Genomic DNA, 9848 nt, shown 5'->3' with positions numbered 1-9848 from the left:
TTCCTGCTATGCCTCCTGCTCTGCTCCTTTTTCCTGCTCCTTGCTCCTGCTCCTTGATCCTTGCTCATGTTCCTGTTCGTCTGCTCCCAAGGGGGAAAACCTGCAAAGGGTTCGAAAACCGCTCTAGCGCTCAAGCCAGTCAGGGTGCTCTTTGCAGTAAAAGAATGAATATTGATTGATCCTTTTGGAGGCGAGTTATGGGAACTCTGAATTTTGGGTGATCCTTTTTAGGGTAAAGAGATTGTGTCCTGAGAAGGACGATGAGGGGGGCCTTTTATAGGCGATGTTAGGCCGACTATGATTAGTGGCGGTGGTGAGGCGGTTGGCGTCAAACTGAAGACAAAGTTTCCTCTCTTGAGTATCTAGGGGTTCTCTTAAAGTCTATCTCGGACCTTTGATAAGTGGAAGTTCCTAAGTTTAAGGATCCTTCGTAGCTATCTTGCCGATGTGATAGATCCTAGAGGAGAAGTTTCCTCCTTTAGTTACGTAGAGTTCAAGTTGGCTTAAACACTTCGAGATATGTAGCCGACTGAGATCCTTCTGGAAGATTTGGGATTCATTCGGTAGATCGTCTAGCGCTGCTGCCTCTCCAGTTCTGAGCATAAGACATTGGTCGAATTTATTTGGACCCCCCTTACTCCTCTAAAGACTCCAGAGCTGATCTGTCCATGCCAAAGGCGTTTTTCAGGGCTGGTTTCTTCTGGCCGACCTCCCAGTTAGGGGAATATTTGGTGGACCATCAGGGGCTCAGCGGTCCTGCTACCTTAAGTCGGGTTGACCTAGTAGACTTCAGGTCTGATCTTGACTCTTTAGACGTTAGTTAACGTCTGGACATTTTATGCATCATCACCTTTCACACTTTCATTCACTTCAACAAACAGTCCTCTTTTTCCACAAATATGATTACTTGCACCGGTATCTAAATACCAAGTGTTTGTTTGCGATTCATCAAGTCCATCACAAGAAAAAAAAAACAATGTAGGATCTACATTGATTTCTACATCATTTTCAACAAGATTTACATCTTCACATGCCTCATTTTTTTGGTTATACCAACATTCATTACTATAATGTCCAAGTTTGTAACAATTATAACATTCAATGTCCCTTTTATCTCTACCTTGCCTATTATAAGGTTTAGTAAAATTTCCTCTTCCTCTTGGTTCATTTGTTATTCCTTTATTAAAAAAATTTCTCTCTTCGGCTTCCAAAGCCACTTCGACTATTATCATAACCTCTACCATAATCGTCACAGTATTTTTCTCTTTGGGGCGAATATTATTTTTCTTCTAAATTGACTTTTGCTTGAAGTATTTGATCCATTGAATGATTTGAAGAGCTTGAAACATTTCTATTCACCCATTGTTCATGAATTTGCAATGTTCCCATCAATTTCACTGCGCAAAATTTGAAGACGAGCCGATCAAGTTCTCCTTCATTCATACTCAACCTTTCAAATTCACCATGCAAAATTTGCAAACGAGCCTTCACCACTTTATGACTTGCTCTAAAAAATTTCTTAAGAATATTCCAAGCCTCTTTCGATGATTTAGCTTCAGACACTTTTTCAAATGTAGCACTATCAATCCCTTGATATATAAGAAATAAAGTTTTTATTTATCATTCTTTCTTGAATCTCTAAGGATATTTTTTTGCAAGTCATTCATAATATCCTCTTCTTCTAACATTGGCTTTACAAAACCATTTTGAACAATATCCCATAAATTTTGAGATCCCACCAATACACTCATTTGGATAGACCAATGTCTATAGTTTTCTTTTGTTAACCTAGGTATTTGAGATTGCACCATATTTGACATTTTTTTTTCAAGATCCCCAAAATTTTCATACCCTATATTCTCAAATATTGAAATGACAAAATAACATGACTCTGGTACCATTTGTAGGAGATTAAGGAGTATATAATCAAAATAACACAAGTAATAAAATCAATACTCAAATCAACTCAATTTATTTCATTCAATAAGCTTCAATCTAACACACACATTCAAATAAATCAACAAAAACTTAGTTCTTCAACAACAAACTAATTTTGATATTAGTACTAACCTTGGATACAAGTATCTTCAACTCAATCTCTTCTCTAAATCACAACTCTTTCGACATTCACTTGTTTCTCTCACTAGAAATTATTTTTCTTTATTAAGAACTAAATGCCTTAAATCTAATAATGCTTATTGTGCCCTCTCTTTGTTTTCTACCTTCACTTAATTGAATAAGGAGGCCAAACCCAATATTGGTTTAAAGCCCAATTTTGTTTAGCCCAATTTTCAACAAACTATTGTTGTAATCCGAAGTGATTTCGATGAGATCAAAAAGAATTTCAACTGAACCTCTCTGAATCATATGCAATTGAAAGGAACAGGCTTTTAAGGTTAGACAAATCGTGTTATCTGTAATTGGTTAATTGGTTTTTTGTGATTTCAACAATGTATATGAGATTCAATTTGGACAGAGAAGAAATGTATCCACCGATGATGATTGGATTTCTTCATAATTCTGAGATGATAATGGTTGAAATCATCAGATCTGAGATAAATTAATCAATCTTATTTCTCTCTCAGTGATTGAAGCATAAGAAGCTCTTGAGTTTGACCCTGTTTGTCTAATTATTTGATCTGCGATTTGATTGAATCGGAAGATTCAAGAACATGTCCGACGAGAGGTGTGAAATTTGGTGTCAGAATAATAGATGATCTATTAAGAAAAGTGCTAGTATGGGAAATTTATCTTCTCATTATTACTATCATTCATACCTCTCATCATCTCTTTCTCTTTCTCTCTCTGAAAAAACCCTAATGTCTCAAACTATCTCTCTCTCTCTTTATTGTAGTTGTAAAAAATGAAATCACCGTTATAATTCTGTTAACAACTTATGGGAAACTGACAATTTCCCTGAATTCAAATCTGACCGACAAATTGAATCTTTGGCTAACAACTACATTTGATAATAAAAGAGAGTTGGATAGTTTGCTTTAAAGAGATGATGAGAGAAAACTTTTTATTTTTATGTTTGAAGGTTGCCGGCCGAAAAATTAGTTGGACGGGTGACCTTCGCCAGTGAAAACGATGAGGTGGTGAGAAAATGAGGTGGGAGAGAGAGGTGATGAGATGGAGGAGAGACAGGTAATGATTAATTAACGGACTTATAACAGTAACTGAAAAAAGGAGTCACCTGGATATTTTTGATAAAGTAGAAAGCTAGGCAGAAAGCTAGTCATAAAGTTGGGGGCTATTTGGAAAATAGCCCTGTTTACTATAATATATACAAAGAAATGAAAGCGGGAGAAAGAAAAATAGAAACTTTCCACTTATTAATGTGCCTCCGTGATCTTGCCGTCGCCGCCCGACAATATGATCAAGAATACAATGCTGATGGGACCCAAGATGATGTAGACGATTGCGAGATATAATAACATCTTAATGCGACGTTTTTGTAGAAGATTTAATTGGCGTTCCTCATCTTCTATTGGATCTGAATAACGGATAATATGAAAAAGTAAGACAAAACAGGATGCAGTAGACCATTGCGAGACATAAGAACATCTTAATGCGACGCTTTTGTTGAAGATCCAATTGGCGTTCCTCAGCTTCTATAGGATCTGAATAAACGAAAAAATAAAAAAATGTTAAGACAAGAAAAAATAGTTAAAAGGTATATATAGCTTCATGAACTTTGAAATTACGTACCATAATAGTCATTACAAGTATAATCAATCTCGTCTACCAATGATTTGCGTCCACAGAAATATATAATTTCATTGCTGCAATCATGAGAAAGCTCAAATTCTTTCTCAAATGTTAAATTACAAGTAATTTGTGTGCACTTATCAGCCGATAGTGTGCCCACAACAAGCTTTTGATCACCATTCTTTACGTAGAGATGAACTGAGTCATCGTTTCCTTCTCTGCCCTTCTTTACTTCACCAAGTGATGCCTATAATCAACCACCGTAACTTCTTTAGATTACACACAGTAAATGATTTGGCTATTGACTTGTTTGAGTTTGAGTCTGACTCGTCTGAGTCTGACTTATCAAAGGACAAGTTTGAGTGACTTGTCTAAGTTTGGCACCTATGAGTCTGCCAAGTCTGAATAAAAGTTTGAGTGTGACTTATCTAAGTTTGAGTCATATGAACCTGAATGGTCCGAGTTTTGACTCTGTGGAAAAGAAAAATACACCTACTATTGTAGTTCCAAAATGGTCATTTACCCGAGTATGTCATTAATTAAAAATAATAGAATGTTTTTCAATACTGAAAGTGATTTGTCAGTATCTAACTCTTCTGAATTATCCGAGTCTGACTCTTCTGAATCGTCTAAATACGACTCTTCTGAATCGTCTGAGTCTGAATCATATAAGTCTAAGTCTAGTTCTGACAGTGAGCCATTCTAAGCTGGCTATATCCTAGTTGGACTAAAATCAATTGACCATATGACCAAGAACGCCTATTTATCGCAATAAGAAAGTGCATATTATTGGTCGACGAATGTAACCAACCTGTGAAAGGTGCAAAATTTCATCTTCGGCAAATTGAACCTTTAGGGTTTGTCCCGGTTTCACTTCAACACCTAATCATAATTAATCCAAAAAGAAAAAATTAATCCAACTTAAATATATAATAGTAATAAAATACTAGAAATTTGAATCAATAGCTTGACTTGTTTCAGGTTGATCACGATACATATATTTTTTGGTTAAAGACTTAAAAGGGACGAATCTTAACAATATGTACTTGAATTAAAATAATAATAAGATTATAATTAGAGGTTATAGTAGTTAGATAATAAATTCAAAATAAACATCAAATAGCAATTAGTTACTAATACAATAAAGCTTTTTTTTTTGTTGAAAGTACTAATATTTTAAAGCTACTTCAACAAAAAAAAAAATAAGAGGTGATAAAAATCTCAAGAAGAACTTCAACTAGTATTGTGGGAAAAGGTCATGATAAAAACTAACCCCAAAACCCCATAGATGTGATGATGGAATCGACAAGAGAGAGAGAGAGAGAGTATAATTTGAATGATTTTGGCAGATAAGGAGCGAGAGAGAGAATAATTTGAATTCAGATTGGAAGGTAAATTGATATCATAGATATTTATAAAGATGAATTGAGATGGAATCTGTTTTCAACAAGTAATGGGATTGTCTAAAAAAAAAGAAAAAAAAAAACAAGTAATGGGATTGCAAAATTTCCTTATTCTTGTAGGAATCTGTTTTTGTTGGGTCGGTCAGTAGCCGACTGATGTTTTAAAGTAGGGGTCCCACCAACGGGCATGAAAATGCCCTTAATTTCTCAAATTTATGTACTTCCCCGCCCTTCTTCCCAAATAGGAAGGAAATCCTCTTCATTTTTCTAAGGCCGCGGCTTTGGGGAATAAAGAAAATTCTCCGGGGAATAAAGACTTTTCTTAAAACTAGTCAAATAAGATTGACTTTTTATGTTTCTTTTTATTGCTAAGGGGCTTCTAATTTTAGAAGATGCTATAAAAAAGGCTCTTCCATCTCATCACCTCTCTCTGCCACTTCATCTTCTCGACACCTCATCATCTTCTCCGGCGAAAGTCGCCGGCCGGCAACCTTCAAACATAAAAAAAAAAAAAAATTGTTTTCTCTCTCTCTCTTGTGTTACTTACAAAATTAACAAGCAATAAATCACCCTAAGAAAATCCACACTCCAACAGTAATAATATCATATTCTCTATACTCAGGATTCCAAAATTCAGATATTAGACGAATTGTTCTATAGGAAAATTAATATCGATTGACAAAAAGGCACGATTTTGCACCATAGAATTCTTCAATAGATAGCCTGTTGGTTAAGTACTTGAGAAATCAAAATCACAACAAGCAGGCATGAGAAGTAAGTTAAGCTAGCAATCAATCATGAAAACAACATAAACCCTAAAACAAATTCCGCTAGAATCAAAACTTTTTAACGGAACTTAAAATTGGGAAAAGATAAAAACCAAATAATGAAACAAAACCCACTTACCACTTCAAAAACCCTCCTTTTCTTGGACTTCATGGTGAATTTACAGAAGAAGCATTGCCCGAATGTTTAAAAAATAAAACCTAAAAGAATCGATCGTCGATTAACGATCAATCAGAATTCGAGGACGAAGGTAATTGAAACTGATCGAGTGACGAAGGGGTTTGTCTTCTTTCTCGGCCAAGATATCGGGTAGTTGATATGAAATACGAGAGAAAGGAGAGGCAAGAAAGAGAGAGACAGACCGTTTCTCTCTAGATCTGTGAGAGAAAAGAAAAAAGAAAATTTAGAGAGATAGAGAGGAGAGAGAAAATTTATTTATTTTTTTAATGTTTGAAGGTCGCCGGCCGGAAAATTGGCCGGCCGACGACTTTCGCCGGAGAAGATGATGAGGTGTCGAGAAGATGAAGTGGCAGAGAGAACAGATGAGATGGAGGAGAACTTCCAAAAAAATGTATTCTGTATTCCCCATAAAAATTTATTCCCCGGAGAATTTTCAAAAAAAATCTGGATTCCCTCGAGAAGTTATTCCCCGGAGAATTTTCTTTATTCCCCAAAGCCGCGGCCATAAACCATAGGCTGTGTTTGATAGGACTTTTCTGGGAGAAAATAGAATTTTTTTTTTTAATATTCTATAAGAGATTAGATCAAATGCTAATAAAAGTGTAAGAATGGTGTAATAATAAGTTGAGTGGGTTAAGTGTTAGTTAAGCTGTTAAGTTTGTTTAAGGGTTGTTAGTTAGTTAGATTAAGACTAACTACTTTCTCTCTCTAAAACGACTTCTCTAACTCAACTCTTTTCTTTCTAATGATTGTATAAATACTGAGATAGACTCAATTATACAACTAATGAAATAATATCTTCCTAATTCTCTCTCTCTCTTGAAACCCTAGATTGGAACATTTCATGGTATCAGAGCTTCTAGGTTAAACAAGATCAAACGATAATGGAGTCCTCAAATTCAGATAATCCAAATTCTTCTTCTTCTTTGTCTAAATCAAATTCTCAATCTCTTAATGTTACAAATTTCATATCGAATAAACTCGATGAATCAAATTATCTAGTCTGGAAAGATCAATTGAGACAATTTTGATCAGTAACGATCTATATGGCTTTGTCGATGGAACAATTAATAAACTTGAAGAATTCATACTCAATTCGGAAGGAAGAAGAATCAGTAATCCTGATTATCTAAGTTGGAGAAAGCAAGATAGTTTTGTGAAATCTTGCCTTAAAGCAACTTTTTCTCCATCAATTTCATCGGATGTTTTAGGTCTTCAAACATCTCAACAGATCTGGAGCTATTTGGAGACTGTTTATGCTGAATAATTTGAAGCAAAACAAGATCTTCTTCGTCGACAACTACAGAACATTAAGAGAGGATCATCATCTGTAAGTGAATATCTTCGTAAACTCAAATCAATCTCAGATTCATTAACTGCTGTTAGAGATAAGGTTTCAGATAGAGAGATGATCAGAATTATACTCTCTGGTTTAGGAAAAGAATTTCATCAATTTGTTATAGCAATCAACAATAGAACTGAAAGTATTACATTACCTGAGCTTCGATCTAAGCTCCTTCATCATGAACAATGGCTTCTGACTCAAGATCAAGATGATCAGACAACCTATTATGCTAAAAATGCTCCATATAGGAATTCAAGACAGAATTCATACAAGCAGAATCAAAATGGTTCTAAATCGAGCTACAACCAGTCCTTGAGACAAAATCAAAACACAACTTCACAAAATCAAAACACAACTACACAAAAGTGTAATGAGAATCAGATCAAAACACAACATAATTCTCAATATCAACAAAATCAACACAATCAGAAGGCAACAAATTTTGACTTCACAAGCATTCCTTGTGGTATATGTCGAAAATGGGGGCATCAAGCCTATAAATGCAGGTTTCGTTTTATACCTTCGAAACCATTGAATACACAATCATTTGCTGGTATGCACATATCAGACAATCAAAACCTAGATTTTCAAGATGGTGACACTAACACACCACAAGAAGAATGCAATTTGGCTGAGTTTGAAGAATGTAATATGGCATTACATGAGCCTATTGTTGCTGTTGGAAGCACCTGGCTTGTTGATACTGGTGCATCCAGTCATATGACCAATAATGATAAGGTATTAAGTTCATCTAAACCTTATCTTGGTTCAAATTCTGTACAAGTAGGCAGTGGAAAGGCTATTCCTATTGTTCATACTTCCAAACCTGTATTGGACTCTCTACACCAATCAAATATTATTAACCTTGATTCTTCTAAGGTAGAACACTTGTGTGAACCATGTCAATTAGGTAAGAGTACAGCTCAACCTTTTGAACTATCTGCTAGCATTACTCCTAGTCCTCTATATATGGTTCACTGTGATGTTTGGGGTCCAGCTCCCATTCCATCTACTACTGGAGCAAGATACTATATTCACTTTGTTGATGATTATAGTAGATATATTTGGATATATCCTATGAGGTTCAAATGAGATGCACGCTCTTGCTTCAAGCAATTTAAGGTGACTTTTGAAAATTTATTATCTACCTCTATAAAAGTCTTACAAACTGATGGTGCACCTGAACTATCTAAGGGTGATTTCAAAAGTTATTTGGATGCTAATGGTATCTTACTTAGATGCTCTTGTCCCTATACTCCTCAGCAGAATGGGAGGGCTGAGAGAAAACACAGGCAGATTGTAGACATGGGTAACACTTTAAGCTTCCAAGCTTCTGTTCCAAAAGACTACTGGTTTGACTCTTTTGAAACTGCTTCCTATATTATCAACAGGTTACCTACAAAAGTGTTAGCTTGGAAGACTCCTTATGAGGCTCTATTTGATAAAACTCCAGATCTTTCTATGATGAAAGTTTATGGGTCTGCTTGTTATCCTCACTTGGGTCCTCTCACACAAGATAAACTTAGTCCAAAGTCCATCAAGTGTGTTTTTCTTGGCTATAGTAACATCTATAAAGGCTACAAATGTTTGAATTTGGAGACTAAAAGGATTTACTTTTCTAGGCATGTTGTCTTTGATGAAAATTGTTTTCCATTTGCTGATATCTCCAAATTATCATCATTGGGTTCCATTCCTATTGCTGAAAAGGTTGTGTTACCTATTATTACTTCTACCACAGATGCTTCTCCTTTTCAGGATTCAATTTCATTTCCTGGTGAGTCTACCAATTCTAATGCTCCTTCCTCAGCTTCTCCTCTTATTCAGAATGATTTATCAGTTGAGTCCTCACTTCAGCCAGCTCCTGAGCTTGTTACTTCTCAGCAACCAGTACATCCTATGACTACAAGGTCTAAATTGGGCATTCATAGGACAAAATATCTACCTGATTATGTCTCTCATTACACAGTTTGTCATCCTTTACCTCAGGCTTTCTTGAGTGTTTTGGCTGTGTCTCCTGAACCCACTACTTATAAACAAGCTGCCAAGAGTCCAGAATGGTGTAATGCTATGAAAGAAGAATTTGAGGCTCTTCAAAACAATAAAACTTGGTCTTTGGTACCTGCTTCTCCATCTATGAACATATTGGGTTGTAAATGGGTTTTTAAAACAAAACTCAAGTCTGATGGAAGTATTGAGAGGTATAAAGCTCGGCTGGTTGCAAAGGGGTTTCATCAGCTTGATGGCTTAGATTATTCAGAGACTTTTAGTCCTGTGGTGAAATCTTCTACTATAAGAATAGTTCTTACACTTGCTGTCACAAATGGTTGGAGTATTAAGCAGCTTGATGTATCAAATGCCTTTCTCCATGGCATACTTGATAAGGATGTTTATATGATGCAACCACCTGGATTCATTGACTCAGA

Source organism: Eschscholzia californica, unplaced genomic scaffold (assembly GCF_041429995.1).
Source record: "Eschscholzia californica isolate CP2 unplaced genomic scaffold, dmEscCali1.0.p SCAF_1, whole genome shotgun sequence".
In the NCBI taxonomy this organism is placed as follows: domain Eukaryota; kingdom Viridiplantae; phylum Streptophyta; class Magnoliopsida; order Ranunculales; family Papaveraceae; genus Eschscholzia; species Eschscholzia californica.
The sequence above is the reverse complement of the archived record's forward strand: the minus strand, read 5'-3'. Positions refer to the sequence as shown.